Source organism: Chelonoidis abingdonii, unplaced genomic scaffold, assembly GCF_003597395.2.
Source record: "Chelonoidis abingdonii isolate Lonesome George unplaced genomic scaffold, CheloAbing_2.0 scaffold0004, whole genome shotgun sequence".
In the NCBI taxonomy this organism is placed as follows: domain Eukaryota; kingdom Metazoa; phylum Chordata; order Testudines; family Testudinidae; genus Chelonoidis; species Chelonoidis abingdonii.
This window is the reverse complement of record NW_027424265.1, coordinates 159,832-175,372: the sequence shown is the minus strand read 5'-3', so window position 1 is coordinate 175,372 and position 15,541 is coordinate 159,832. Positions and strand designations below refer to the sequence as shown.

Genomic DNA, 15,541 nt, shown 5'->3' with positions numbered 1-15,541 from the left:
GGAGCTGTGCTGCAGGGAGCAGGGTGGGAGGATCAAGAGGGGGGCACTCTCTGCTCAGTGCAGACTACAATCCCCAGTGGGTCACTAGTGGGTGCTCTGCTGCAGGCCGTGGGATGGGGGATTGTAGTAGGGGATCTCGCCCCCAGCAGTCTGTGCTGACCTCAATGCCTCGGTGTGGCAGTAGGGGGCACTGTGCTGTGGGGAGTAGGATGGGAGGCTCAGAAGGGGGGGCTCTCCCCATGGAGTCTCTGCTGACCCCTATGCCGTGACAGGTGGAGCTGTGTTGCAAGGAGCAGGGTGGAGGTGCAATAGGGGGTGCTCTCCCCATGCAGTCATTGCTGACCCCAATGCCCCAGGACAGCGCTGGGGGTTGCTATGCTGAAGGGATCAGGATGTGGGGCTTGGGGGGGCGGGGTGCACTCTCCGGATCTTACCGAGGAGTTGTGCCCTTCTGTGGCATCTGCAGCCTCTTCTCTCTTGACCCTTTCCTGGGGGTTTCGACCCACTCCATGCTTCCTGCTAGGGTTGTTGGGCTGTGCTGGCTGGTTGTGGGTCACCAGCTGGACCTGCCCATCACGGCTCCATTGCTGCAGAGCTAATCACACAACAGATCATCCCTCCTGCCCTGCAGCCTGGTCTCCCAGAGGAGCCCATCTGTGCTGTGGCTCCCGTCTTTAACCACTAAGTGGCAACCTCAGATTAGAGTTACCCACAAGGGAGCCAGAGTGTGGCAGTCAGAAATTCCCATCTTAAAGAGTAAGTGCCCCAGAGACCCCACCATAGGCGCCAACTTTCTCCGGCACCAGTGTGTGCTCATGCCTCCTTGGCCCCACCCCCACTCCGCCCCCATTCCAACCCCTTCACCAAAGTGCCTGCCCCAACTCCGCTCCCCCCCTGCCCCTGTTGGACACCTTCCCCAAGTGCACCACATTCCCTGTCCTCTCCCCTCTCTCCCAGCAGAGCGAAACTGCTCTTTCATGGCAGAAGCACTGGGAGCTAGGGGGAAAAAGCGGGCACGCAGCATGCTCAGAGGACGAGGTGGAGGCAGAGGTGAGCTGGGGTGGGGTGGGGAACTGCTGGTGAGTGCTAAGCATCCACCAATTTTTCCCCATGGGTGCTCCAGGCACTGGAGTTGGTGCCTATGGACCCTGCCCCAGAGTTCCAGACCTCATGTCCCCCACCAGTGAGGTATGTGTCAACTGTGGGGGCACCTGGGAGTGTTACTCACCTGTGCCGGCCCTGAAGGGTATGTTGACATACACGGGTCTGAAAAAGAGAGAACCAAACATCAGTGGTGGTGCAGGGTCTGTGGAGCAGGGCTGGGGTTCTGATCCCAGAGCAGGAAGATGCAGGGTCATCGGGGGAATGGCACTGGGGAGAGAGTAGGTAGGTGCGGTGGTTGGGTCAAGGTTACTATGGTTTTTGTTTTTTTGCAGTCATCCATTCCCATTGATTCATTCAGCTTTCTTTCTCATCCATCTCTTTGCAAACTCAGTCATTTTCTCCTTCCTTCCTTCCATCAGAGTCTCTCTCTCTCTCTCTCTCCCTCTCAATCATCTTTTTTTCTTTCTTTCTCTTAATCACTTTTCTGTTCTCTTTGGTTCCCTCTTTCACATACCCCTTCCTTCTCTGTCTGCCAATCATCTCGTCTACTTCCTTCCTTCATTGATTCATGTGCTCAGTCTCGTTCTTTCGTTCTGTCTCCCATTCATCCTCTCTCTCATTCATCTCCTCTCATACTCATTCATTCATTCCATGTTCTAATGCTCCCAAACCTACAAATGAAAAAGATCTTCCTTGGTCAGCGTCGGCAAAGGTCAACTTTGCCGTACACACACAAACGGATTTAAAAAATATTTCCATTGATGATGATCAAAATTTACAAATAGGCAGAGTAAGAAAAATGCTGCCTGAGAATTGATTAGTTTGCTTTAAGGATATTTACTTTGCCTATTTTGGCATGGGACATTGGCAATTTGTTTTAGTGGTTAGCAAGCACTGATCTTTTTGAGTCTCAGTGTCTCCGGCAGGGATGGCTCCAGGGGTGTGCTTGGGATGGCATGCCACGGGAGGCACTCTGCTGGCAGCCTTCCACCGAAGCTGCGGGACCAGCGGACCCTCCACAGGCAAGCCTGCGGGAGGTCCACCGGAGAAGCAGGACCGGCGACCGGCAGAGTGCCCCCTGCAGCATGCCGCCGTGCTTGGGGCGGCAAAATGTCTAGAGCGCCCCTGGTCTCCTGTCCTTAAATAATTAGAGTCTAAGCCCCGCTCAGTATTTCCTGTGGCTGTGACAAGTTGCAAGAGGAAAAATTGAGGGGAAAACGCTTAAAAATAACAATTGATATGATATCCATTTAAATTGCAGAAAAATGAAAACTGAATTCTGCCAAGCTAGTCACTCTCAACACAGTTCCTACCAGCTTGGCCTGGGAAGAAGATGCCCCATAACACTAGGTGGCAGTGTTGCACCGCAGATTAAGTGACCATAGGTTAGAAGTTGGGGACCTAGGAAATTTACCCGAATCAGATGCCAGGCTGGGGTGGCTGTTCCCCTTGCCCTTCACCAATAACGAGGTTCTTATGGAATGGGCTAGTCTGTTGGGCTGGGCAGGCAGAGACAGCCCCGAGAGGGAGACGGAGACAGTCCCTGAGGGGTCGGGGTGTATCGGCCTCTGGAATTGAGGCAACTTACTGTGTCTCTGCCGTGACACCACCTGCGAAGAGAAGGGGAAACAGCCATTAAACAGGAGGGCGCTTAGTCCTGTGGACCTTGGGGCCTTGGCTTTCTTTGATAGAATAACAAGTCTTGTGGATAAGGGAGAAGGGGGGGATTTTCTGTAGCTGTTGATGCTATGAATGATATTGTGGGGCTGGCCCCATGTGGGCACTGGATGCCTACATGCACCCAGGGCTGGGTCTCAGTGGGAACACCATGGGAGCAGGGATCGTTGGAGGTTGGGGAGAGACCTAGGTGATGGATCTCAGGGGAAAGATTGTGGGGCAGGGGAGCCAGGCTGGGCAGGAAGGGGGGGTCAAATAGTGCACAGGACAGGAGGGAGGTTGGGGGGAATCAGGAGGGAGGGTAGGAAAAGAGAATTGAAGGGAAGGGGAGCTGGAGTGTGCAGTGAAGGGAACGAGTGGAGGGAATCGGGGCAAAGAACAGGAGAAATCGATGGAGAGAAAGGGAGATAAATAGAAAAAAAGAGGAGAGGAGAAAAATGTGAGGAGGAGGGAGTGAGAGAAGAATGAAGAGATGGAGGAGGGACAATGAAAATGAATGGCTAGGAAAGGAGGGAGAAGAGAGACAGTGTGACCCAGCATCCTTTGCATGGGGCATTGGGAGTCATATGGGCTGAGGACAGGGGCCTCCAGCAGCCTCCGCCCAACCACTGAATGTCTTGCTTCTGCTTCGCAGGTCGGCCGAAGATCTCAGGGCTCAATATGTGGTGAGTAACGGACCTGCTCTGCTCCCACTGGGTCGGCCCTCCCACCTCCAGGACACCGCTGGGCCTCCCCTTAAAGAGGGATTTCTAACGGCCATACTCTGGCTTCAGATGGGTTACGATTTGGCCCTTTCCATTTCATGGGTTTTCCCCACACACGGCTCAGTGCAACATCTCCTACATTGCTCTAAATGATCCCCGTACAAAGCCTTGCATGAGCACAGCATCTGAAACCTTATAGAAATTTCATAACTCCTAGGACTGGAAGGGGACCTCAATGAGGCATCGAGTTCCAGTCCCCTGCTTCATGGCAGGACAAAGTACTGTCTAGGCCATCCCTGATAGACATTTATCGAATCTACTCTAAATATCTTCCCAGAGTGAGATCCACAACCTCCCTAGGCATTTTATTTTCCCAGTGTTGTACTACCTGAACAGTGTAGGAAACTTTTTCCTAATGTCAACCTAAAATCTCCCTTAGCTGCGTTTAAGCCATTGCTTCTTCTTCTATCATTAGAGGCTAAGGGTGAACAAGTTTTCTCCTCTCCTTCTGATGACACTCTTTTAGATACCCTTGAAACTGCTATCATCCCCTCTCAGTCCTTCTCCTTTTCAAACTAATATACCCAATTCTTTCAGCCTTCCTTCGTAGGTCATGTCTCAGACCTTTAATCATTCTTGTTGCTCTTCTTGGACCCTCTCCAATTTCTCACTCTTTCATACTCCATCATGTTGAGGCCTAACAGTTGCAGAGTAGAGCGGAGAATGACTTTCGTTGTCTTGTTTACAACACACCTGTTAATGCATCCCAGATATCAGGTTTGCTTTTTTGGCAACAGTATCACACTGTTGACTCATATTTAGCTTGTGGTCCACTATGACCCTAGATCCCTTTTGCCATACTCTTCCTAGACAGTCTCTTTCCCAGTCCTGTACGTATGAAACTGATTGTTCCTTCCTAAGTTGGAGCACTTGCATTTGTCTTTATTGAACTTTCATCGGTTTTACCTCAGACAATTCTCCCAATTTGTCAGATCATTTGAATTTTGACCCTGTCCTCCAAGCAGTTGCATCCCCCCAGTTTTGTATCATCCGCAAACTTAATAAGCGTCCTTTCTATGCCATATCTAATCATTGATGAGATGTTGACAGAGCCGTCCAAACAGACCCCTGCGGAACCCTACTTGTCATACCTTTTCCAGCAGGATTGGGAGCCATTAATAACTACTCTCTGAGTAGGTTTCCAGCAGTATGCACTCACTCTTTATAGCCCCATCTATGATTGTATTTGCCTAGTTTATCATAAGGATATCATGCGAGATGTATCAATGCCTTCACTAAAGTCTAGGTATACCACATCCACCGCAGAGTAGATTAGATAAATGTCTATCAGGGATGGTCTAGACAGTATTTGGTCCTGCCATGAGGGCAGGGGACTGGACTCGATGACCTCTTGAGGTCCCTTCCAGTCCTAGAGTCTATGAATCTATGAAGGTCTCAGGATCGCTGTGCTCAGTGCAAGGCCTTTGTACGGGGATCCATTTTAGAGCAATGTAGGATGTTGTGCACTGAGCCTGTGTGGGGAGAAACCCATGAATTGAAAGGCAACATCGTAACCCACTGAAGCCAGAGTATGGCCGTTAGAAATCCCCCTCTTAAAGGGGAGGCCAGCGGTGTCCTGGAGGTGGGAGGGCCGACCCTAGTGGGAGCAGAGCAGTCGTTACTCACACATATTGAGCCCTGAGATCTCGGCCGACCTGCGAAGGCAGAAGCAGACATTCAGTGGTGGGGTGGGAGGCTGCTGGAGGCCCCTGTCCTCAGCCCATATGACTCCCAATGCCCCATGCAAAGGATGCTGGGTCACCACTTTCTCTTCTCTCCTCCTTTCCTAGCCATTCATTTTCTTTGTCCTCCTCCATCTCCTTCATTCTCTCTCCTTCCTCCCTCCACATTTTTCTCCTCTCCTCCTTTTTCTATTTATTCCCTTTCCTCCATCGATTTCTCCTGTCTTTGCCCCATTCCCTTCACTCGTTCCCTTCACTCACACTCCAGCTCCCTCCTTCATTCTCTTTTCCTTACCCTCCCTCCTGATTCCCCCCAACCTCCCTCCTGTCCTGTGCACTATTTGACCCCCCCCTTCTGCCCCAGCCTGGTCTCCCTGCCCCACATCTTCCCCTGAGATCCATCCCAGTCTCCCCCAACCTCCAAACGATCCCTGCTCCCATGGTGTTCCCCACTGAGACCAGCCCCTGGGTGCATGTAGCAATCCAGTGCCCCACATGGGCCCCAGCCCCCACATATCATTCATAGCATCACAGCTACAGAAATCCCCCCCTTTATTGTCTAAGGGCCATGTTCCCTCTGTAGATTGACTCCCCTGGCCACCTGGATCCATGGACTGGAGCCCCTGTCACTTGAGCTCAATGCCCAGCCCCCATTCAAGCTGTGTGACCTGCTATGTGTTGGTGTGACCACTAGAGGGTGTGAATGAGCCAGACTGGGGGTCCTCTCTCTTCCAGTAGGACTTGGAAGGAAATTGTGTGTGTGTGTGTGTGTGTGAGAGAGAGAGAGAGAGAGAGAGAGAAAATATGGGGCTCAGCGTGGCAAGAGGGGACTGCTGGGATTAGCTGGGTCCAGAGAGTGGTGACTGCAATTCCCAATTTGACCACCAGGGGGTTGCGAGGTGCAGGAAAAGAGAATTGGTGGGAATTAGAATTTTGACCTACTGCGGGGACATGGGGGGTGGTGGTTGAGAGCCAGGACTCCTGGGTTCTATCCCCTGGGGATCGAGGGACCCGTTGGAACAGATTTGCCCTCCCACGGACAAATGGCTCCCAGCCCCACGGAGGGCCCAGAGGACTAGGAGGAACTTACATGGAGACCCGGCGGCTAGCTGGGGAAGGAAGGGAAAGAGATTGAATTAAAGTGAGATTCCACAGAGTCTCTTGTACCCGTCTCTTCCCCGCTGCGGTGCTCCCTAAGGGGGAGCACCCTGCCATCCCGGATGCCTAGGACCCATCCCATTTTGTCCGGCTCTGGGTCTGGGACCTGAACGGCTCCCCCAGGGGTGAGGTGACTGTGTTGCTTCTTGGATGCCTGGGTCCCATCCCCCATCCTGTCCCCTACCTGAAGTTGGCTGGGTCTTGGCCCATTCCTGGTATTCCCTCCCCGCAGAGGCAAATCACTCACAATCCTTTGTATAGGACTCTGCTGTGCCAAGTTACCCACAGTCCTTTGCATCAGAGTCCTGTGGTACCCAACTACCCATGATCCCTTGCATGGTGGTCCTGCTCTAGCCAGTTACCCATTGTCCTTTGCAACTGGCTCTTGCTATTGCATGTCACTCCTTGTGGGGGCTGAGAGCGCTGAAGGCACCTCAAGGGGAGAACACTCCTGTCTCTCATGCCTCGGTCCCATTTCCCACAGGCACTGAGAGCTGCAGTGGCCCCAAGGGGTGAATGCCCTGTGCTGCTGTCCCGGACACCTGGGTCTCATTTCCCATCCTACGCTTCACGTACCTGCCACCTTCTTCCTGCAGAGGCAGATGAGCAGGAGCAGCAGCAGAGCCAGAGCCGTGGCAGCCCCACCGCACCCAGCCACCAAGGGGATGGGCAGAGACCAGGCTGGTAAAAGGAGGGGATGAGTAATAACAAAGACCAAGAAGAACAGGGAGAAGAGAGCAGCAATCTGGGACCACAACTTGCTCCAGACCTCAGCTAGGGCAGAACATTGACCTCCACTATAAGGGGGGAGTTTTGCCTGCCAGATGCTCTTGGATGCCACCTCTGGTGAAATGCTGAACCACCTGGTGTCAGCTCAGTACCTGCGCACCTTTGGCAGCCGCTTTCGGGTTCTGTCACCCCTCTAACACAAAAATAAGTATGTCTTAGTTCAGACAGGTATACTCTCCAGGCGGTAGCAGATGTGGGTATTGGGGTTATTGGTGGGGCGCGAGTACAGGCAACTCACCTGTCACAGTGACATTCACGCCTGGCTCCTGAGGATAGGGATCCAACAACATAAGCCGCTCATGTTCCACGCTCATACTCCCGCTCAATATCCCCACGGTGTTGCTCCGTGGATCGCTCTATGCGCAGCAAGATGCTGAACAGAGAAGTATCATAAGAGCCTATTGCTGTGCCTGTCTACTGCTAGCTAGTCTTTGATCCCGTAGTTCTTTCCCACAGGATCGTATGGTCGTCCCGCCAGCTCTCCGTCCTTGTAGAGTGAAAAACCACTCCCCTCTCTGCTAGGCGTCCCCAGGGGCCCTTGACAGGTGTCATGAGTGCAGGGGGGAGCCCGTCACCCACCACTTCCGGGCGGGGAATCTCCAACCATATCTCAGACTGCTTGGCTATGTGCGATGGAGGGATCCCTTCGATTGGCCCTGGACAAGTGACGACGAATAAACAGACCTGATCAGAGAAACTCAGATATACTGGAGTTGTAGAGAATGTGCGTGCGACTAAGAGATGCCCAAAACCAGTGGCTCGGGTACGATGGTACGTGCGATGTAATAGTGGGAGCACTATGGGCAAGGAGGGTGGGTGCGTGGAAGGGCGGCTGTGCTGTATAAATGGGCATCTCGGGGGCCAGCAGAGGGGGGGTGGGGAAGGGGCGGGCTTTCGGTACTGTATTAAATGGGGCATAGGGGCAGCAGAGGGTGGGGTGGGGAAGGGCGGCTGTACTGAATTATGGGGACCAGGGGGCAGCAGAGGGTGGGGTGGGGAAGGGGGCTGGCGTCTATATAATGGGCACATAGGGGGCGGCAGCAAGAGGGTGGGGCGGGGGAAGGGGCGGCTGTACTGTATAATGGGCACTAGGGGGCAGCAGAGGGATGGGGTGTGGGAAGGGGCGGCTTTACTGTATTAATGGCACTAGGGGACAGCAGAGGGTGGGGTGGGAAGGGGCGGCTGTACTGTATAATGGGCACTAGAGGGGTAGGCAGAGGGTGGGGGCGGGGAAGGGGCGGCTGTACGTATAATGGACACTAGGGCGGCATAGCAGGAGGTGGTGGGCAAGGGGCGGCTGTGCTGTATAATGGGCGCTGGGGCAGCAGAGGGTGGGGGGGAAGGGGCGGTACTGTGATAATGGGCACTGGGGGGCAGCAGAGGTGGGGGCGGGGAAGGGGCGCTGTGCTGTATAATGGCACTGGGGGCTGCAGAGGGTGGGGTGGGGAAGGGGCGGGCTGTACTGTATAAAATGGCATAGGGGAGCAGCAAGAGGGTAGAGAGGCGGGAACAGGCGCTGCCAGATGGCTCGTGGACCTTGTCAGCTTTCAGTCCGCCTGGCTGCCTGTAGAACCTTGACCCGGCCACCCCCGCACCCTCAAGAGGTCACCCGGCTCCCCTGGGGCGTACACCCAACCCAATTCCTTCTGTGTTCCATTTCTCCACCGCCCGTCTCTCTCACTGACAACCAGGGGAAAGTGCCGCTTGGAGCTTCAAAGGGCAGGGCATGTAATTCAAGCCTCAGGAGCCCTATGGAGGTGAGTCAAGATGTAACATCCCCGTTTCACAAAAAGGGAACTGAGGCACGACACACAACTGCCAAATCAGTGGAATGGTCAGGACTCGAACTCAGGAGTCCTGTCTTCCAACCTCTTTTCATGCTCCAACCCATCTTAGAGCCCACTCCCCTCTGAGAGCTGGGGACAGAACCCAGGAGTCTGGCTCCAACCCTCCTTTGCACAAGAGGAAAGCCGAGATCTGGACCCGGTCCCTTACCCTGCAGGAGCAAGTCACTGCATTACTCTGCAGAGACTGGGAATGGGCTGTCTTGGGGGGCTGCTCTGGACCCGTATAGGAGCAGGGAAAGTCCGGCTGAGTTACATGTTCTCCGTGCTGATCGCTCCAGGTCCCATTCTTTGCAGGCTTCTTCCAGCTCCACTCCTCTGTCTCATCAGAAATACGAACTCCAGGGCCCCGGAGCCCTTGGAGCAGAGCACGTCAGCTGGAGCTGCTCCCCCTCACTGGGCTAGGGGGACTCAGAGACAGGCTGGGGGCTGGGGACCGGGACCGGGGTGGGCTGGCTGGGAATTGGAAAGGGGACTGTCGGAGGCCCAGGGTGGCGAAAGAGGAGTGCAACAGCTGGGGTGCAAGGGGGGGTGTCACTCACCCAGAGTGGGGAGCGATGGGGTCAGAGCCCCAAATTCTGAGTGTCTGTAACACAGACTCCCTCTCCTCTACCCCCTAATTGTCCTGGGACACCACTCAACACCCCACTCCGCCGCCCCAACCCTGCTGGGACCCCACCCCTCTCTTTCCCCCATTTCCCCTCCCTCTCAATCAGCCCTGGTGACCGCCAGACAAGCAGTATGGTCTGCTATTGCTTGTCTCCACAGGGACCCAGGAGATGATTGGCACCTCTGGAGTACCCAGGGCCCCAAAGCCCCCCCCCGAGCTCCCCTGCCCGTCTTGGCTACAGAGGGGGGACTCAGGGGGCCCCTGTGCGGCGAGGCTGGGAAGTGCAGGCCAGGGGATGGGGACCCACAGGGTCTGTCTGTGCCCAGCAGCCCAGGAGACTCTGCTCGGCCAGGTCTGGCCCTGCTGGGAGGGCCCAGCCCCCCACCGCCCACCCCAGCCTGGGAGCAGCCAACTCAGGGACTGTGGTCAGGAGACAGGAAGTGGGGGGAGGATAAGAGATGACAAACAGCCCCCCCCATGGGGAGACCAGGATGGGAGCCGGTGCCCCCTAGAGGGGAAAGGCCCCATGCCCCATTCCCTCCCCCCCCCCCCCGCCAGTCCCCCCTTCACAGCGACACCCACAGACCCCCCTGCAGCTAGACCAGGGGATGCACCAGGTCCCTCAGTCCCCTCGGACAACATCAGCCGGGGGAGGATCTGCAGCCAGGCTGTAAGAGAGGAGACAAGAGGAGGATGAGAGCTCTGGGGTGAGACAAGTGATGGGGGGCAGGATCGAGGGGGGTGGAGCACATGACTCTGGATACTGGATTTATGGACCATCCCGGTCCGTTACGGGGAGCAAGGGGAAAGAAGGAAAGAAAAAGAGTTGGTGGATGGGGCCGGGGCTGAACATGGAGGAGTGTCAGGGGATGGGGCCGGAGCTGGACACGGAGGAGGGTTGGGGGCTGGGGCTGGGGCTGGAGCTGGAGCTGGACACGGAGGAGGGTCGGGGATGGGGCCGGGGCTGGACACCGAGGAAGGTCGGGGGATGGGCCGAGGCTGGACACGGAGGAAGGTCGGGGGATGGGCCGAGGCCGGACATGGAGGATGGTTGGCAGATGGGTCGGGGCTGGATGTCAGGACACCGGGGCTCTGGTCCCACTGGAGCTGGGCCTGGGAACAGCTCAGGTTCGACAGCCTGTCAGTGGGTCACAGGCAGGGCTCCTGGCAGGCTGCAGGGGATCCTGGGCTCCCAGGCCCGCAGATCGGGGCAGCCCTGCCAGGCCAGGCCTCCCCCCTGCCTGCCTGGGAGCTGGACGGCCCTGGAGCCATGGGAGCAGCGCCTGGCACCTGACAGGACCCCCTGACCCTGGCAGCTGCTGGGTGAAACTGACACGATTCTTGTCAGTTTCATTCTCTGTATTCACAAGGGGGGCCCTGATCTGTGTCCTTGCAGCACCTGCCACAAGGGGGCCCTGATCTCCGCCGGGATCTGGGCAGCGCCTGGCCTGAGGGGGCCTGTTGCTCTAGGAAATTCCCCATCAAGCAACATGCTTAGGCTCTGTGCTGCAGCTTCCTGCGTGATACTGGGGGCCGAAGGGGGAAATGAGCCGGGGCCAAAAGAGGGGGGCAGAGGGTGACTAGCAGAGAAAGAACAGACCCAGAGGGGACGACACAGGAAAGAGGAGGGGTGCGGTGGTCGCGTGGGGTTTATTTATTGTTTCTCAGACACAATCTGGTCAAGCTGAGCCACAGCGTCATATCAGCCACGCTCAAGGCACAAAGACCTGCGGGAAACTGAGTCATTTTACAGCCCTCACCCGACATGTGTCCTGGTTTGGGGGACAGAAACAGAGCAGAAGGAAGAGGGACACAAGAATGAATGGCCCGGGGTGGGGGGAAGGGGGAGGAGTGGGAGTGGGAGCAAGAGATGGAGAGAGAATGAAAGTGGGCGACAGGAGAAAGACAGAAACAAATTGTAGAGTGAGAGAAAGAGCAGAGAGTGAATGAGGCAGGGGCAGAAGGAGGAGGGCAGAGGGGAAGAGGGGGAAGGAGGCAGGGGCCAAGGTAGGGGGCAGAGGGGAAGGGGGAAGGAGGCAGAGACAGAAGGAGGAGGGCAGAGGGGAAAGGAGGGAATAAGGCAGGGGCCAAGGTAGGGGGCAGAGGGGAAGGGGGAAGGAGGCAGGGACAGAAGGAGGAGAGCAGATGGGAAGGGGGAAGGAGACAGGGGCCAAGGTAGGGGGCCAGAGGGGAAAGGGGAAGGAGGCAGGGGCTGAAGGAGGCAGGCAGAGGAGAAGAGGGGGCCGAGGCAGGAGCTGAAGCTGGATTGGGGGGAGTCACTCACCCAGCACAGGGAGAAGACCTGTTAGCTCCATACTGGGTTGAACTGGCCGAGGTTGGGAGCTGCATCCCCCGCGCCTGGCCCTGCCTCTCTGCTGATAGCAGCTGGGGCTACACGGGGCCACTCTTGGTGCAGCGAGAGGAAGTGTGTGACAAAGTGGACGATTTTTTTATTTTCGTGGTTTTCCAGTGGGTTGCATGCAGAGGGAGTGGGACTCAGTGTCCCTGGGTGTTAGTGGTTTAACGAGGGAGGGGAGAGGGAGTTTGTTGGTACAGAGGACCAGTGAGGGAACTTGGGACCCCAGCCGATGGCTGGGAGGAGGGACACCTCAGCGGCTGGTGACCTGATGACCTGGAGATGGAGCTCAGGAGTCACAGCCGGTTCTGGCCAGTGGGACGACAATGGGCTACGGAGAGAGGACCCCAGTGACCTGACCAGCCGGTTCCAGCCAGAGGGGAAAGAAGACAGAAGAGGGGAGAGGAGGCCTAGGTGACCCTATTTACCTGGAGAGAAGACAATGGACAGAGGAGATTCCTGGGGCTGGTGGTATCAGATGCCCAGCTGGGAAGCAGGGGTCTTGGGGCTGGAGAGAGGAGGCAGGCAGGGCTGAACTGGATGCAGGGAAGATGGGGAATGTGCTGGGCTGAGGGAGGCCAGGCCTGAGGGTCAGAGAGTTTCTTGTGCTGGGTTCCATGCTCAATAAACCCTCCTGTTTTACGTTGGCTGAGACTCTGGGCTAGAGAACAGGGTTGCATCAACCCCGTCGGGGGGCAGAGGCCCTGGGGGTCCAGAGCGAGTGGACTCCCTGCTGGGTCCAAAGGCCACAGAGGTGTTCAGCCAAATGGATGGTGTTGAGATGGGGGACTACGACCTGTTCAAACAGACTTTGCTGCTGAAATTTGAACTGACTCCCGAGGTGTGCAGGAAACGATTCCGGGGTGTACACAAGACCTCAGGTGCCGCTTACAAGGAGGTTGCCAAGTGGGGGAAGGGCGCAGGGGCCACCACCACAGAGTACATGTGTCCCCTGGGGGGGTTGTATGACATCCGCCCTCCAGACCTTAAGATGTGGCTAGCGGACTGGAAGCCCAAAGATCTGCGCAGTGCAAGGGCACTGGCAGATGAGTCTGTGGACAGCAGGAGGGAGACCCACATTGGGGACTCAAAAGGGGAGTCACCCTGAGACCTCTCCAAGGTGGGACCAGAGACCTCTCCAAGGTGGGAAATGTAATGACTGTGGCCAAAAGGGACACAAGGGGGCACAGTGCCTGAAGATGAAGGAAATGGCGGCCAAGCAGAACCCGTGGGGTATCAGCTGGGTGGAAGCCCACCAAGAGGGGGCACCGCCGGTCCAGGGGGGTGCAGTCGAGAGGGCTGTGCCAGGGGGAGGGGGAGGGCCAATGTTACAGCCGATGCTGTATCATGGGGCGGGGGCCCTGAACTTGCCCAGGTCATTGGCTAAGTGACCCTGCTCCTTTCAACCTTGAAGGGGGGAGAGATGTGACGAAGTGGGGAATTTTGTTTGTGGTTTTCCAATGGTTTGCATGGACTCAGTGTCCCTGGGTGTTACTGGTTTAACGAGGGAGTTTGTTGTTACAGAGGACCAGTGATAGAACTTAGGACCCAGCTGATGGCCGGGAGGATGGAGACCCAAGCGACTGGTGACCTGGCTCAGCTCAGGAGTCACAGCAGGTTCTGGCCAGTGACCTGACAAGCCGGTTCCAGCCAGAGGAGGGCAGAGAGGAGAGGGGGCCCAGACGACCCTGTTTACCTGGAGAGAAGACAATGGACAGAGGCGATTCCTGGGGCTGGTGGTGTCAGATGCCCAGCTGGGAAGCAGGGGGTCTTGGGGCTGAAGAGAGGAGGCAGGCAGGGCAGACCTGGATGCAGGGAAGACAGGGAATGTGCTGGGTTGAGGGAGGCCAGGCCTGAGGGTCCGAGAGTTTCCTGTGCTGGGTTCCATGCTCAATAAACCCTCCTGCTTTACGCTGGCTGAGAGTCACTTCGGGCTGGAGAACAGGGTTGCATCAGAGGCCCTGGGGGTCCAGAGCGAGTGGACTCCCTGAGGGGGCCCTGTGATGAAGTGGGAGTATTCTTGATGTGTTATTTGAATGCTGAGTGGGGAGTATTGACCTGGGAAGGTTACAAGGGAGCCTGCAATGGGGAAGGGAGCGTACCTGAGCATGTAACATGAGAACCCAGGAGGGGGGTTGGAGGCCAGGTAACACCTCTGCCTGGGAAACTGGACAAAGGACACAAAGTCTGGGGGAGGAGCCAGGGGGAGGCTGAGTGCAGGGCCGGCTCTACTGGTTTTGCCGCCCCAAGCAGAGTGCCGAATTGCTGCTGCGGACGGCAGGGGCAGTCCGTGTGCCGTTAGGGCGTCATGCGTGTTTCTGCCGTGGCGGCAATTCTGCAGCAGTTTCTGTCTTCAGCCGGAAGACAGAAGCTGTGCTGCCGCGGACAGAGGAACATAGAAGCTGCCGCTCAATTGCCTCTGCCGCAGAAATGCATGAGCTACCCTAACGTCACATGGACTGCCAGTGCCCCCACCGTCTGCGGAGGCAATTTGGTGTGCTGCTTGGGGGCAAAAACACACAGACTGCCGCCCCTTGCAGATTGCCGCCCCAAGCACCTGCTTGAAATGCTGGTGCCTGGAGCCAGCACTGGCTGAGTGAGACGGCTGGAGGAAGTTTCAGTTTGGAGCTAACTGGGAAATAGAGAGGGGCGCCCCGATGAGCTTGGTGCTTCCCAATGGGGATGTGGCTTCCCTGGGACCCCCAGATGGACCTAACTAAAGGGCGTCCTGTTACCTGTACCGGCAAGACCTGTTTTGGACTGCGTTCCTGTTGTTTAAATAAACCTTCCATTTTACTGGCTGGCTAAGAGTCACGGTGAATTGCAGGAAGCCGGGGTGCAGGGCCTGGTCTCCTCTACACTCCAGGACAGGCCCAGGATGAGAAACAGGTGTGCCAAGGCTCAGAGAGGTCTAGCTCCAGGAGGTGGAGGGCCCTGACCCCGAGAAAGAGTGGACTCCCGAGAAGGGTTGTTTCATTGAGAGGGGCACCTCCCACAGACCTCACGATCTGTGAGTCCGTGACAAAGTGTTGTCCGAGGGACGCAGCCACCACCCTGCCCTGGCATCAAGGCATCAAGCGCTGTGGGCTCAAAGCCGGGCTGACCACGGCCCAGCCTCAGGGCTCCCAGCATGCCTTGCAGCTACCAGCCACTGTGCACCGCCCGTGCTGACATCTCCATAGAATCATAGAATATCAGGGTTGGAAGGGACCTCAGGAGGTCATTTAGTCCAACCCACTGCTCAAAACAGGACCAAACCTCAAATAAATCATCCCAGCCAGGGCTTTGTCAAGCCTGACCTTAAAAACTTCTAAGGAAGGAGATTCCACCACCTCCCCAGGTAACCCATTCCAGTGCTTCAGCACCCTCCTAGTGAAAAAGCTTTTCCTACTATCCAACCTAGACCTCCTCCGCTGCAACTTGAGACCTTTACTTATTGTTCCGTCGTGTGCTACCACTGAGAACAGTCTAGATCCATCCTCTTTGGAACCTCCTTTCAGGTAGCTGAAAGCAGCTATCAAATCCCCCGTCATTCTTCTCTTCTGCAGACTAAACAA

The 15,541-nt window shown here is 56.3% G+C and overlaps 1 protein-coding gene and 1 long non-coding RNA gene across 2 annotated transcripts in view; both read right to left on the bottom strand.

Annotated features, from left to right (window-relative positions):
* The window catches only part of LOC116839015 (Fc receptor-like protein 5), a 68,130-nt gene that overhangs the window by 25,773 nt on the left and 26,816 nt on the right, over positions 1-15,541 (bottom strand).
* On the bottom strand, positions 545-2,777 carry LOC142046004 (uncharacterized). Its single transcript, XR_012654929.1, has 3 exons — positions 2,693-2,777; positions 1,229-1,266; positions 545-595 (listed from the first exon to the last, which is right to left on the bottom strand). It is a non-coding gene; the product is annotated as an uncharacterized LOC142046004 (long non-coding RNA).